This window comes from Balaenoptera acutorostrata, chromosome 8 (genome assembly GCF_949987535.1).
Source record: "Balaenoptera acutorostrata chromosome 8, mBalAcu1.1, whole genome shotgun sequence".
Classification (NCBI taxonomy): Eukaryota; Metazoa; Chordata; class Mammalia; order Artiodactyla; family Balaenopteridae; genus Balaenoptera; species Balaenoptera acutorostrata.
In genome coordinates this window covers 9,737,614-9,753,267 of record NC_080071.1, presented here as the reverse complement: position 1 = coordinate 9,753,267, position 15,654 = coordinate 9,737,614, and the positions used below count along the sequence as shown (strand labels likewise).

The 15,654-nt window shown below is 35.2% G+C and overlaps 1 pseudogene; it reads left to right on the top strand.

The window, feature by feature from the left end:
• The first annotated feature begins 14,488 nt into the window (after positions 1–14,488).
• LOC114238048 (28S ribosomal protein S10, mitochondrial-like) lies at positions 14,489–15,384 on the top strand (annotated as a pseudogene).
• The last annotated feature ends 270 nt before the right edge of the window (positions 15,385–15,654 follow it).

Below are 15,654 nucleotides of genomic sequence, written 5' to 3'. Positions count from 1 at the left end.
AAACCACAAGCTACCTAGTTTTATTCTATTTAAAAGAAAAAGTCTTCAAAGGAGAGTGCTTACAAGGTTTCAAAGGTGGTATTTTGCCCATTTTTTTATTCAAGAGGGAAGAAGCAAGAAAAATTAGAGTGGTATTTTCCATGCAACTTAATTGTATGTAGTTATGACATAGAATACCTTTTGGCCTTGAATTATTTTCCAATGAGCTGCCTTCAAAATTAAGCTGTTTTGTCAGGATAAATATCGAGTAAAGTGATTATGAATCATAGTGGCAAGTTTTAATACAAATCAGAGAGTAAATTAATCCAACTCTGTCTGACTCATCATGCTTTTTTTTCTTCAGATACAAATGAAGAATAAACAATGTTTTGGTAATTTTTAGGTTAATCATGTAGAACTGATTACTCAAAAAGAATGCTATTAACATTTAGTCAATTTATACCCTACAGTATGACAAATTAAAATTAATGTTGCTGTTTTTAAGATATCAAATGGGTCATGATTTTAAGAAAAATGAGAATTGCTGTAGAAAACTGGTGAGGTTGTCTGTGTGCCCAGTGAATCAAGTTACTTGGGAAAACCCCACTGAAATTCCCCCAAGAAAAAAAGTGCAAATAATTGAGTAAAAACAACTCCGATTTAGGTAGACTGTGTCTTTAGTTTAAACAGGTTATCTTTAAAAGTGTACAATAAGGAATAATAATCAATTCTCAATAATTCCTTGTGGAATAGCTATGGTAAAATTTGCCAGTAGCTTAATAACAAAAGAAAGATTTTCTTTTTAGATTGAGTATGTTCTCCTGATGAAGCTCTGTTTGATAATTTCTTCAATGTTTATAATCAGTTCCCTTTAGTATTCACTTAATTAGCTCATTTCAATACACTTCCTGATGGCATATGTATGTAAATACATATTTTAAATCATTCCCTTTATCTCCAAGTAATTAATGTAATGAAAATATGTAACTATTAACTTTTGAATCAGGTCTAAAAAATGCATACTACACATTATAATGTAAATTACCTTACAGGAGAGAGAATATTTTTTTTTTAGATTTTGCACATCAAACATCTCCATAACTGTCAACTTGGCATCTTTCTACATGTACATATACCAAGCTCCCTCTGAGCCCCTTACCTTTAAAATACATTTAATAATAATGATGACTATCATCTAAGAGTCATAGAGTGACAGCCAGTGACCTTCTCTACATTGTCAGTAATGTCTGGAGATCATAAAAAAAGATCTCCTGGCTGGAGGTCATTTTTAAAAATCTGCTTCCCTTTCATATTGGCAAATGCATTTCCCCTGATGTCTACTTGAGCATTATCTATATGTTGTTACTTCCAGTGGTAAATTTATCCATCTCTGGTGGTATAACTGCTCTGCTCCTCCATGATTTGATTGACTTAGGCAATTTTAAAGCCTTTTGATTGTCTACATTTTGTTCTAGAACTTAACAGGAAGAAATCTGGGAACTCTCTTTTCCTTCTAGGGGTAGTTAAAGCACTTTAAGCAAAGATTCTGTTGATGTGCCGGTCTACCAACCCTGGACATATCTTCTCGGAAAGCTGCCTCGCTTGCTCAAGCTCTGTTACTTCTGAATAAGTTAGCAGCATCTAGGTCAAATCCTAGACATTAGGCCTTTTTGGTTTCTTCTTAGAGGGTGGACCGTGCTTTCTGTTCTGACTTGACATTGCAGTAAGAGTAAGATTGTCACTGGTCACTTACTCAAATGACATCTACTGACTTTTTTTAACAGCTTTATTATGGTGTAATTTTAGAAGTATATAATCTATACTTTTAAAGTGATCAAGTTAATGTTTTTGTAAATTATATTCACAAAGTTGTACAGCCATTACCACAGTCAATTTCAGAACATTTTCACCATCCCCAAAATAAATCCCATACCTGTTAGCAGTCACTCCCCATTTCTCTTCAACCCCCTAGACTTTGTCAACTTCTAATGTATTTCCTCTTTCTATATATTTGCCTCTTCTGGACATTTCATATACATGGAATCATATAATCCATAGTCCCTTGTGATTGGCTTCTTTCACTTAGCATAATGTTTTAAAGGTTTATTCATATTGAAGCATGTATCAGTACTTCATTTTTTTTATAGCTGAATGGTATTACATTATCTGGATATGCCACATTTTATTTGTGTATTCATCAGTTCATAGATATTTGGGTTGCTTATACTTTCTATCTGTTGTAAGTAATGCTTCTATAAACATTTTTGTACAAGTTTTTGTGTGACTGTACATATCCTCATCTTTTCATTTCTTGGTCATATAGTAAGGAGTAGAATTGCTGGATCGTATGATAACTTTGTATTTAACATTTTTCAGGAACTGCCAAATAGATTCTCTAAGCAGATGACACATCTTACATTCCTATCAACAATGTAAGAGGATTCCAATTTCTCCACATCCTTGCCAACACCTGGTGATATCTGTCTTTTTGATTATAGCCGTCCTAGTACATGTGAAGTGATATCTCATTGTGGTTTTGATTTACATTTTCCTAATGGCTAATGATAGTCAGCTTCTTTTCATGAATTTATTGTCCATTTGTATATCTTCTTTGGAGAAATATCTATTCAAATTGCCCATTTTTTCACTTGAGTTGTCTTTTTTTTATTGTTGCATTATGAGTTCTTTATATATTCTTGATACAAGTCCATTTTAAGGTGTATGATTTGCAAGTATTTTCTCCCATTCTCTGGGTTGTTTTTTCACTTTTTGATGGTGTCCTTTTAAGCACAAAAGTTTTTAATTTTGATGAAGTTGAATTAATTTTTGTTGCTGTTGTTGTTACATGAAGACTGTCTAATCCTCGGTCATGAAGAGTTACTCCTATGTTTTCTCCTAAGACTTACATACATTTAACTTTTACATTTAGATCCATGATCCATTTTGAGTGAAGTTTTCTGTCCAATCCTCTTATTCTAACTTCCTTCTTTTTAAGATAAAGGGATGTCCTTCCCTTAAAAAAAATATGTTCCGATTAATTATTCAGTGGAGATATAGATTTTAAACCAGGTAATATCTGCATTCCTTTCTTCTCATTTTAGGCAGTGACTTTATAATTCGTCTGACATTATGTATTATTCTTAATCTGTGGATTGAAGCAACCAACAGAAACCTTTCTAATATTAGTCAGAGAGATCTGGGATATGGCATACAAGATACTTTTATTGTTTTCCTTTTTTGAGGATACTGGATGTTTGGGTGGACATGGTTGAATTCAGCTTAAGACTTTTCCAGGACTGAGGAGGAGGTGCTGTAGGTCACAAGATGCCAAGTTTCCGCAAAAAGATAATAAAATCACCTGACAGACATGCATAAGGGCAAGTAATTCCAAATTATAGGAAAGGGTTTGCTCAGAGGCCCGCTCTTCCCATGCCTCCTCATAAATTCTTGTTTCTTATAAGATATGGATTATTTCAGCAATTGGTGATGGGGTGGGGGGGGAGCTGGAATGTAAAAGAATTTTGAAGTGTGGTGAAAGACGTGCCTTTTTTCCAAGCTACTGCTTTGAGTAGCAATCGAAATGCAGCCCTATCACTGTTCCGATACCAGCAGGCATTATTAGGTCACACTGACTTACAAGACACTGAGAACTAGGATGATCCCTATCATTTCTAAATTATACCTGAACCCCAAATGAGCTTAAGCAACTAGGCAGAGATACTGGCCATGACCACATATGGCTTATTCATCCCCAGCTGCCACAGCAACTTGCTTGTTACTTATTTTATTACCAAAAGACCCTGAGATTCACTCTAAAACTCAAGCATTGCTTTTTCTCAAAAATTAAAATATTGAGTATTTTTCTCTAAGTAGAATATGTTAACGTCTTTAATACATATCGTAGATCATATTATCTAAATATTTTAAGTTATTGAGTAAAGAAGCCATGCCTTATTATACATTTATATGGCAGGGTCAGCAAAAGCAAATATTACAGTGTCATGTAATATGGGTAAGTAACTGGCTTTATTGGGGAAATATAATTCAAGGGTCAGTTAAAGAGAGGCAAATGGTCTCTTGTTGCCTTTTAATCCAAAAAAAAAAAGATAAATTGGAGCTATGGCATTGCTGGATACTCAGTGGAATAGTCCTCCAGGAGGGAAACCCAGTCCCCCTGCTCTTCAACATTCTTATGGTACAAGAGTGAGAACAGCCTTGGATATAGGATATAAAAAGATAGCACTTAGCTAGAAGATAGTTTTAACGAGAGTTCCATCTGTACAGGAAATTATCTGAGAATGCTGGTGGCTAGCACCTGCTGATCCCCTGATCAATTTGACTCAGATTTTTGGGAAAAGGAGGTGTCTGCTCCAGTCAGGCAACCTTAGCTATTGGTGTCTTTTACTTGAAAACACTTTGTATTGTGCCCCAATATATAACTCAGTGTTAATAAGAAAAATAGTTTATCAGTAAGTGCTTGCTGAATAAAATATGCAGTATCCACATATGTAAAATAAGATAGGTAACTATATTCCTTTCCGTCCACCCAAAAATAAGAGCATAGAATCTCTTTTTTTAAAAATATATTTCCTATATAACAATTAATTTGCTGTACTAAACTTCATAATAATTTATTATTTAGGTATTATTATCCACATTCCTGAGGTTCAACTAAAGGTTAAATAAATTGTCTAGTGTTATCTGGATCAAATTAGAAGATCTGTCATTTAAACCTAGATATACCTGATTCCAAAGCCCACTACCCTCATTTTGATTTGTCAAGTGATAATTTTATAAAACTATATATAGCTGTAATCAGTTGTGCCTCTTTTCATGCATCAAATAAAAAATTCGATTTTGAACAGTGGAATTCTTCAGTTTTGCTCTACCAGTCTTCCACTATCACTTGAACACAGCTTTCCTCTTACTTCATTACCAAACTCAGGATTATAGGATTGGTAGTGTGGCAAGAAGAGCTGGAAAATGAGGAGGGATAAAGAGATTTTCTGTTCCATTCTATCTAGAGCAAGTTTGGAATCTGAGTGAAGGTCAAAGTGAGGGTGGGGTACAGAATACCATGGATAACATCTCTTAATTTTAGAAAAATGGTTTCAGGAAACCCCGTAAGCCAGAATACTGGGAGAAGTTGATGTGAAAGAAATTCACAGGCGTAGAAAGGAGGAGAGACTTGTCTCAGTTACTGTATATTGATCTGTAAACTGAGAATAATGAAAGGGATTTACAGTCTGGTGGTTTTAGGACTCTGTTTAGCCAAGAAATTCTTGGTTCAGCCAAATATTACTTAGATACATAATGAAATAACAAAACACAACTGTTCTGTTTCTGTTTTTATTTGGTTGGGAACCATAGTCTATGTTCCATTTTCATGATTTTTTCTTCCTCAGACATCTTCAAGTCAATGATTTTGTATATCCCTACTTAATATAGTTTGAGATTGGTAATTATGTTTCAAATTAAACTTTATGACCCTTGAAGTCTAAGGCCATATTTTGACCTTCTCCGTGGCTTTACTCAGTGCCCAATAAACAGCATTATGTATTTAATAACTACTCTCGGCGTTGGTCGAAAGCTATTGATTGACCATCGGCTGAGGGGAGAAGAGTGTACAATACCTGCATGCCTTAATTCTGGATCTATTGGCAACCTCTGCCCTCATTAGGGTAGTTGTCTCATCTATTATTGTATCTATAGTATCTACTTTTGTACCTGGAATTCAGCATACTCACAATAAATATGTTGGATGAAAAGACTTTTCAAGTTTCCAGCTATAAATTGGTTCCTATTGGATTTTCGAATGGATTTTTATGGAATTTGGTAAAGTTCAGCAGCATCCATGAGAAGTGCTTGACGTGGAGCCTGGTAACACGTATGTCTAAGTGCCTTCAGTTTTAACTTATTTAATCATCATACCAACCCTATGAAGTAAGGGTAGTAACTGAGGCAAAACAGGTTATATGCCCAAGGTCACACAGTCAGTAAATGGCAGAGGATCAGAGCCCAAGAGGTCTGGCTCCAGCGTGTGTTCCCCAAACAAAACGTGTCCTGCCGAATAAATTTTAACTTTTTCATTCTTTGACCCTTCAGATTAGGTTGTTTTTTAACTTTTGGTGGAGAAACAGTCTCTACCCTGTTTGGAAATCCATAAAGTTTCTAACTCGGTCAAGTATCTTCTCAGCTTCAGACCGTCTTTGGGGTTTCTTGATGCCTCACATTGGCTTGCTTGCTCGCTTATCTGGGTTACTGACAGGCTGCTTTCCCTTGACCCCTGGAGCATGTGTATTTCTTGTTCCCACTTGTATATCTGGACCTCTGATGACTGATGTCTGGCTTTTTATTCTCAAATTATCCATCACTATTTTACTTACTATAGACTACCTAAATAATCAGTGACTCTTAATACTCTATCTATGTTTCCTTCCATCCATCCATCCATCCATCCATCCATCCATCCATCCATCCTTCTATCCGTTGTGGAATAACTTCCACTCTACCCTTTTTCTGGACCTCTGTAACATTACACATCATTTACGGGCTCAGTAGTACAAACCAAGATGGTATGAATCCTGTTTATTATCAGTATGAGTTATCCATGTATGCTTCAGGCTAATGTCTAGCTCTAAATGGCGTGGGAAGACTAAAGAAAAAAGATATTTACATTTCTTATAAGGAAGGTCTTATTATAATGCAGAGGCCAAGATACATGTTAAAACATAATTTTGACCATTCTATCAATAACAAGATTTCACATTTGAATAAAATTTTCAGTTTATAATTTCACAAAGTTTTCAAAATTATTTCTGGCACCAAATGCCATTAATAGTGTGATTATTATCATCAGTAATTAGTAACAGTGGCTGGGTGTCTCTGAAGAACCTGGAAATAAGGAAAATATTCTTTTTTTCTCCAAGTATTAGCTTTTAAAATCAACATTTATTAGATAAAGAAAGAGATGAGCAGAGTCACCCATAAGATTCAACTCAAACTTGATAGAGTGCATCACTATATTTTTAAAAAATGGTGTCAAAATGGGCATTGATGAGCCATGAAGACAGAATAATTATTTGCAAAGAGAAATGTTAGAAATAAGTATTATTCCAAGCACCATCCAGAAGAGAGAGCCTTAAGAAATGGACTTGGACTATTACAATCCCATTGGCAAGATCAAGCCTTGCTATTATGACATTAAAACATAAGGCTATGGGAGTCTGATACTATTAACATTTCAATTTTGATAACTTATTTTGTGCTACTTCCACATTTCACCAAACAAGCTACTTATGATTTGGCTTTCCCTGTAGGTCTGCCTATAGGAGAGAAAGGACTGATGGCGCAGCTTCAAGTATACTGGGTTATGGGATAGTTATATTAGTTGGATATTTTGGGCTGCAAGTAACAGAAACCTATTTGTGCCAGCTTAAACAAACAAAAAATAACTAAATGTGAATATGTGAATTGGTAATGAAGATGTGCTGCAGGAAAAAAAAAGTGTGTCTTGGAGTTTGTGGGGATGCCTGCAGATAGGTCTCCGAAGTGTGCTAAAATGAAAAACTGGAAAGCCACAGAGAAGTCATAAAATACTCGATCTCCAGCTCTCATTTTTCGTCTCCACATGGATGCTTCCTTTTTCATTTTCTATAAACAATTATTTCTGTTTCTCTAGACTACTTGGGAATTACAAGATTATTACTTTAAATTTCCCTGGCATACATGTTTTTACAATTAGCCGTATAAATATAAACTATTTTATTTCATTTATTTTTTATTATTGAGGTATAATTGACTTATTACTCACAGGTCCATGGACTGAGGGCCTTCCTCTCGTGTGCCCCTTAGATAAGACTCCAATGGAGCTTACCAAAACCCCTCTCTTTCTGGTTTGAATTGACCAATCTGGCCTTAGCCTGGGAATACCAAAGCACTCCACTCATGTACCCTAATAAAGACATTTGCTCTGGTTCCTGCTGCTTTCTCTGCCTACACCCTGTTTGATCTCCCCATGTGGCCTCTCAAGGTTACCATATACCTGTAAGTCCAGGACCTGTGAATAATAAACTCCTCTATTTCAATTTCTTTTGCCCTTTTGTTGAATCATAGCTTACCATCTGACACCCTGGGGATTTACTTAACAAGTATTAATTTAAGAAAGTCACAACAGGTATGAATTTTAAGGTCCGCTTGTCAATTTCTGCAAAGAAATCCTTCTCGAATATTTATTGGAATTATGTTGAAACTATACATCAATTTGGGGAGAATTGACATGTTAAAATTTTTGAGTCTTCTGACCAATGAATAAATTTGTCTCTCCATTTCTTTGGGTTCTTCTAAAAATTTTCTTTCAGTAAAATTTTGTAGTGTATAGTGTACAGAACTTGCACATTTTCAGCCCCATTTATCTCTGTATATGTTATACTTTTTAATCTATTGTAACTGGTATTTTCTATTCCAATTTTCAATTGTTTGTTGTAGACATAGAAATTCAATTATTTTGTATATTGATCTTCTATCCTGTAATGTTACTAAACTCATGTAAAAGTTATAGTAGCTTCTGGGTGTTTCTCCCACATTTTCTTCATAGACAATTATGCTATCTGTGAATAAAGACAACTTTAATTTTGTCTTTCCTACCTGGATACCTCTTATTTCTCTTACTTTCATTATTGCTTTGGCTAGAAATTCCACTAAAATATTGAAAGGAAGTGGTGATGGTGGACATCCCTTTCTTCTTCCTGATTGTAGAAGAAAACATTCAGTCTTTAAATATTAAACATAATTATAGCTGTAGGTTTTTTTCTAGATGCCATATGTCAGGATTGGGATACTCTCTCCTCTTCCTACTTTGCTCATAAGTTTTTTCAGGAATGGATGCTGCATTTTGTTGAACGCTTGTTCTAAGATGATTATGTTTTTGTTAGTGTCTGTGTTGGGTGCGTGGTGTTTTTAGTTTGGTAACATGTTGAATGATCATGATTTAATTTCTAATGTTAAATTAACCTTGTATTCCAGAGATACACCTCATTTGACCTTGATGTATTATCTTTTTTTTATGTTGTTGGATCTGATTTGCAAGTATTTTCCTGGATACTTAAGTAGCTTTGTCCATGAGGCATATTGGTCTATGGTTTTCTTTCTTGTAATACCTTTGTTTTCCATATCAGGGTAGTACTGGCCTCTGGAATTATTTGGAAAGAATTGCATTTTTATGTTATTATAATGGAATTGTTTTCTTAATTTCCTTTTCAGGTTGTTTAATGCATGTTGATCTTGTACCCTGAGACATTGCTGTATTCATTTGTTAGCTCTAATAGCTGTTTTAAGGATTCTTTAGGATTTTCTATATATAAGGTCATGCCATTTGTGAAGAGATAATTTTACCTTTTCTTTTCCAATTTGAATGCCTTCTATTCCTTTTTATTGCCTATTTGCTCTTGCTAGAGCTTCCAATGCAAATTTCAGTAACTGTGATATGGGGATCATCCTTCTCTTATTCTTCATCTCAGGGTGGAAAGCTTTCATTTTTTTTCACTTCTAAGTATACTGTCAGCTGTGAGTTTTTATAAATGCCCCCTATCATATTGAAGAAGTTTCCTTCTATTCCTAGTTTTCTGAGTATTTTTATTATGAAAGGTGTTGGTTTTTGTCAAATGCTTTTTCTGAATTAATCAAGATGATCATTTTTTTTTCCTTCATTCTATTCATATGGTGTATTACGTTGATTGATTTTCATATGTTCAACCACTCACATTCCTGAGATAAATTTTACTTTGTTGCGGTCTGTACTCCTTTCAGTATGCTGTTGGATTTAGTTTGCTAGCATTTTGTTGAGAATTTTTCCGTCTGTATTCATAAGTGATATTGGCTGGTACATTTCTCTTCTTGTGATGTCTTTATCTGACTTTGGTATTAAAGTAATGCTGGCTTCATAGGATGAGTTAGAAAGTCTTCCCTCTTCTTTTTGTGGAAGAGTTTCAGAAGAATTGGTTTTAATTCTTCTTTAAATGTTTGGTAGAATTTGCCATTGAATTCATCTGGTCCTGGGCTTTTCTTTGTTAGAAAATTATGTTTTGTTTTAAATTACTGATTTAATCTCCTTCTTTATTATACATTTATTCAGATTTTTAATTTCTTCTTGAAATCCATCTGGGTGGTTTGAGTGTTTCTAGGAATTTGTCCATTTCATACAGGTTATTTCACTTAATGGAATATAATTGTTCATAGTATTCCCTTATAATATTTTTTCTTTTCTGTAAAGTCAGTAGTAATGAGCCAACTTTCATTTCTAATTTTAGTTATTTGCATCTTTTCTCTTTTTTTATTAATCAGTCTAGCTAAAGATTTGTCAATTTTGTTGATCTTTTAAAAGAACAAATTTCGATTTCATTGATTCTTTATATTGTTTTCCTGTTTTCTTTTTTCTTTATGTGTGTGCTAATCTTTTTTTTTTTTTTTTTTTAAGGATTTTCTTATTTATTTATTTATTTTTGGCTGTGTTGGGTCTTCGGTTCGTGCGAGGGCTTTCTCCAGTTGCGGCAAGCGGGGGCCACTCTTCATCGCGGTGCGGGGACCGCTCTTCATCGCGGTGCGCGGGCCTTTCTCTATCGCGGCCCCTCCCGTCGCGGGGCACAGGCTCCAGACGCGCAGGCTCAGCAATTGTGGCTCACGGGCCCAGCCGCTCCGCGGCATGTGGGATCTTCCCAGACCAGGGCTCGAACCCGTGTCCCCTGCATTAGCAGGCAGATTCTCAACCACTGCGCCACCAGGGAAGCCCGTGTGTGCTAATCTTTATCATATCCTTAGGATGGAAAAAGCCGTTCCGAGTTGCTCTCTGGTCATTTTACAGTATGACAACGCTGCTCATACCCAGAATCTGGACATTTAGATAAGGACCCAAGGTTAGGATTCCCAGCACAGGTTCCCACCTTGCTTTTCCTGAGGTATCTTTTAAAATAACCACTTATATTTGAGCCCATGAAAAATTCGTGACTGCCGCCCCAACCACCTTATAGTAATAGGTGCTTGCTACCCTCTCTCCTGTCTCCTGCTTGCTAGTGACCAGGGGAAGGGGCAGAAGACCTCCCTTCCCCTGGCTCATTGCGCCCCTATTCTGGTATCTGTAAGTAATAAAACTATGACTTTATTACCTTTGTGTGAGTGTATTGAAACAGTACCTTCAGTCAAAATACCTTCTGGGTTCTCACTTCCCTAGAGTGGGAACTTGGATGCTGAGGGAGCTGCCTGCCATCTTCATGTGGATGGCTTGTGCCCCTCATTCAATGGGTCATAATTGGCATATTCTTTGACAACGTACCAGCTCCAGGTTTTCCAATATAATCCTTCCTTCTGGATTTAGTTTAGTCTGCTCTTTTTTTCTAGATCACTTAGACGTGAAGTTTGCTGTTGATTTGAGATTTTGTTTTTTATATGTTGACATTTACAACTATAAGTTTTCTTTTTTTAGGAGAAATTTTAATAATATATTGGAATATTAATAATATATTGGGATATTAATATTAATATTATTAAAATTTATATTGAATTTAACCTACTATATCCAAACATCATTTCAACATGTAATTAATATAAAAATATTAATGAGATATTTTACACTCTAAGTCTTCAAACCCATTGTGTACTTTACATTTACAGCATATCTCAATTCTGACTAGCCCCATTTCAAGTGTTCAGTAGACACATGTGGCTGATGGCTACCATATTAAACAGTGCAATCTAAACCCTGAGCTCAAGATTTCTCTCCAGAGAAATCCTGATGGTCCAGATTTCCCTCCACCAATGAGACTTCCAATTCACCGCAAGGATACAACTTGCCCCTCTGATATACGCGGTGAGTTTCCTGCCCAGATGGAAGACTAGAGAATCATGAGATGTGGCTGAACCAGTAGGCCTGGACCACTTCAGTATGAAAATGTCAAAAGCTCATAGCCAGGGGGCACAGTGAATGTTCACACATTTCACTTTAGAGCTATGGTCTTTGCAGCTTGAGGAATTCGCCTGCCCAGCTTCCTGATTCTACCTGCCTGGGCCACTGTGCTAGACTTCCCATATGTCTGACACCATGTTTGTACCCTCCTTGGGGCTCTCTATATAAGTTTTCTTCTAAGCACTGTTTTCTCTGCAACTGGTAAATTTTGATATGTTTGGCCTTCATTTTCATTTGTCACGAAATACTCTCTAATCTCTCTTGTAATTTCTTCTTTGACCCATTGGTTATTTAGGAATGTGTTGTTTAATTTCCACGTATTTCTTAATATTCCAATTTTCTGTCTGTTGTTGATTTCAAGTTTCATTTCATTATGTTTAGAGGAGATACTTTTATGATTTCAGTCTTTTTATATTGAGACTTATTTTGTGGCTTAGCATATGGTCTGTCCTAAAGAATGTCTCTCGTGTGTTTGAGAAAAATGCATATTCTGCTATCGTTGGATAGAGTGTTGTCATTATGACTGTTAGGTCTAGTTGGTTTTTAATGTTAATCCAATTGTCTTATTATTCTCTCTCTGGATAGTCTCTATCCATTACTGAAAGTAGAATACTGACATCTCCAACTATTATTTCTGTCTGGTATCATAATTCTTCCTGAAGAACTGCTTTTATTTATTTTATTTTATTTATTTTATCCCTACCTGCATAATAATAATTAAATTCCATTGTCTTTGATGTTTTGACAACTTTAAGTCATATAGAAACCATAGCTTTACTCACATTTCTTTTTTAATTTATGTCAATATGAAGGTATAATTTTCAAGGTTCAGAGGATAAAATTTTTCTACTTAATTCTTTGTTAACTTGATTTATAACTTTTAAGTATTTAGACATGGTTTACAGGACTCTATCAGAGTCCCAGAAGGAGAGAATAGAAGAGAGACAATTTTATTTTTTAAATTTTTATTGGAGTATAGTTGATTTAAAATGTTGTGTTTCTGCTGTACAGCAAAGTGAGTAAGTTACACATATACATATTGGGATTGACATATACACAGTACTGTATATAAAACAGATAACTAATAAGGACCTACTGTATAGCACAGGGAATTCTTCTCAATACTCTGTAATGACCTATATGGGAAAAGAATCTTAATAAAACTGAAGAACTGCTTTGAAAATGTCTTGTGGTACAGGTCTTCTGGCAATGAACACTCTCTCTCTCTCTCTCTCTCTCTCTTTTTCTTTTCTTCTGAGAAGGTCTTGATTTCTGTTTCATTTTTTAAAGATAATTTTGCTGGATATAGATTTTTGTGTTGATTGTTTTAATTTTTTAGCACTTTGAAGATGTCACTCCATTGTCTTTTGGCTTTTATGGATTGTGCCATGAACAATAAATTACTTTATTTCTAGTAATAATAGCAAATAATGATAAAAATAAGCAGTTATAGTGCTCAGTATATTTAGGTACAGTTCTAATAGCTTTCAAATGTTAATTTTATATTTAAGTGTTAATTTTAAGCATGTGTTTAACAAAGTGAATTTAACTGTCTTGTATACTTCTTGAAGGAATAAACATGCATACACATTTATGTACATACATACACCCATATAAGTTAAAAAGAAAAATAAATGACTAGTGTCAAAACAGCAAAGAGATCTACTGTAAAAACTAAAGATTGCTTATTTAATTTAGAAAATGAGTGGTTGATGATGTTCTTAGTAAAATTATCTTTTGTAAAATATTTATAGGACTGAAATCAGATTATAGTGGGTTGCAGATTTAAAGGCAATTGAAGGGAAGATAGGGTGATATAAGTTTTTCTTTTGGAAAGTTTGCATGAGGAAATGGAAAAGTATAAAAATGATAATGAGAATAATTATAAAATTGATTATTATGATAAAATTATGAATATAGAATGCTAATTTTAAGCATTAGTTGCTTATGCTGAGGACTTTGCATAAAATATTTTAGTTAATTTTCAGTCTTATAACATTATTTTGAGGGAGATTGTATTATCTCAATTTTACAAATAAGAAAACTGAAGCATAAAAATATTAAGTAGCCTATCTGTATTCTGAGAGCTTTGTTTAAAAAATACAAAAGAGAGAGTCTCTCTCTCAGCACCCAGAAATACTCTAATTAATTGAATATGAGTTCTGTTTCTTTGTCTTGCTTGAGATAGATGGAGCATAACATCTTTCATTAAAAATTTTTTTTTTAGCATTAAGAAGTCAAAATGTTTACCTAGATATAACTGCCATTTGAAGCATAAATGGTAAAGCCAATTTGGAAAACACTTAGCAATATCTACTGAAATTTAAATGCTCATTTTCTTTTATTGTGTATGGAATTTTCCAAAAATGTTTCCCCCAATGTGATGGTGACATTCTTCCAAAAGATCAAAAGTAACATCTGTATTTCATTCCCTGACAACTAAAGAGCTGAGGCCTTAGATATCATAGTGTAGACACAGGCCATCCCTGTTGTGCCTTGTTTGAATATCTGACTCAGGGAAACCATGAGAGATAATAAATAATTGTTGAAGCGGGAACGGCAAGATGGCGGTGCGAGCGGCGTTTGGGCCACTGGGACGGCGTCTCTGGCAGGGTTCGAGGAATTTTTCTGTATGCAGTTCCAGGAGCAGTACAGCCAAAAATGGTGGCCTTCTTCTCAGCACCAATATGAAGTGGGTACAGTTTTCAAACCTACACATTGATGTTCCCAAGGATTTGACCAAGCCTACGGTGCACAGTGCACCTGAGGAAAGTATTCACTGATGTCCCTGAGTGCTTATGGTCACTTTCAGGCTATTAAGATAACCATTTCTGATGAACCAGACACGTTATATAAGCGCCTATCAGTTTTAGTAAAAGGCCATGATAAGGCTGTATTGGACAGTTATGAATATTTTGCGGTGCTTGCTGCTAAAGAACTTGGTATCTCTGTTAAAGTTTAGAACATCTCACTGGGAGTACAGCGGATGTCTCCTTGGAATATATTCAGCGAAACTTACCTGAAGGAGTTGCCATGGAAGTTACAAAGACAAAATTAGAACAGTTACCAGAACACATCAAGAAGCCAATCTGGGAAACAATACCAGAGGAAGAAGAAAGCAAGTCATAAAGTCTCAGCGTGACCACTTGTGCTGGGATGTGAAGTGAGCATGTCAAGTGGAGGGAGTCTCCAGGGAAGACAGTTTCAAGTCACCCTGACTGCTCTCCTGAGGCCGCATGGCTTGATCAGAAGAAAGCAGGGATTGGAAGTTTACGATACACCAGACTATTGTGCAGGAACCACTTTATCTATTCTTTTATACATGTCATTGTTTCAGTTCGGATTTTAACAAATGTGAGCAAACCATTTGGACCATTCTGTACCAAAACAGTCAAATTCATATTTTGTTATTCCACTGTTGTTCAATTATTAGTTTGTACTGATTGTGATTTGTATCATTTCATTCATCTAAAAGTGAGTGTTTCAAATATTCCTCACACACATTTCTTTCTTTTGAGGGACCTAGAAGGAAACTTTGGTTAATTTAACACTGAGCAGTTAAAGTTTTTGATATTTACCTTAGTGCAGGCTGGCATATGCTAGTTTGGGGGTGGTGACCTCCAGGTTTTACCTCATGTAAGCATTACATTCTTGAAAATTGATATACTTTATAGCAGATCAAGCACATTTGTGGCATGCGCTGAACTCTTCTGTAGCCC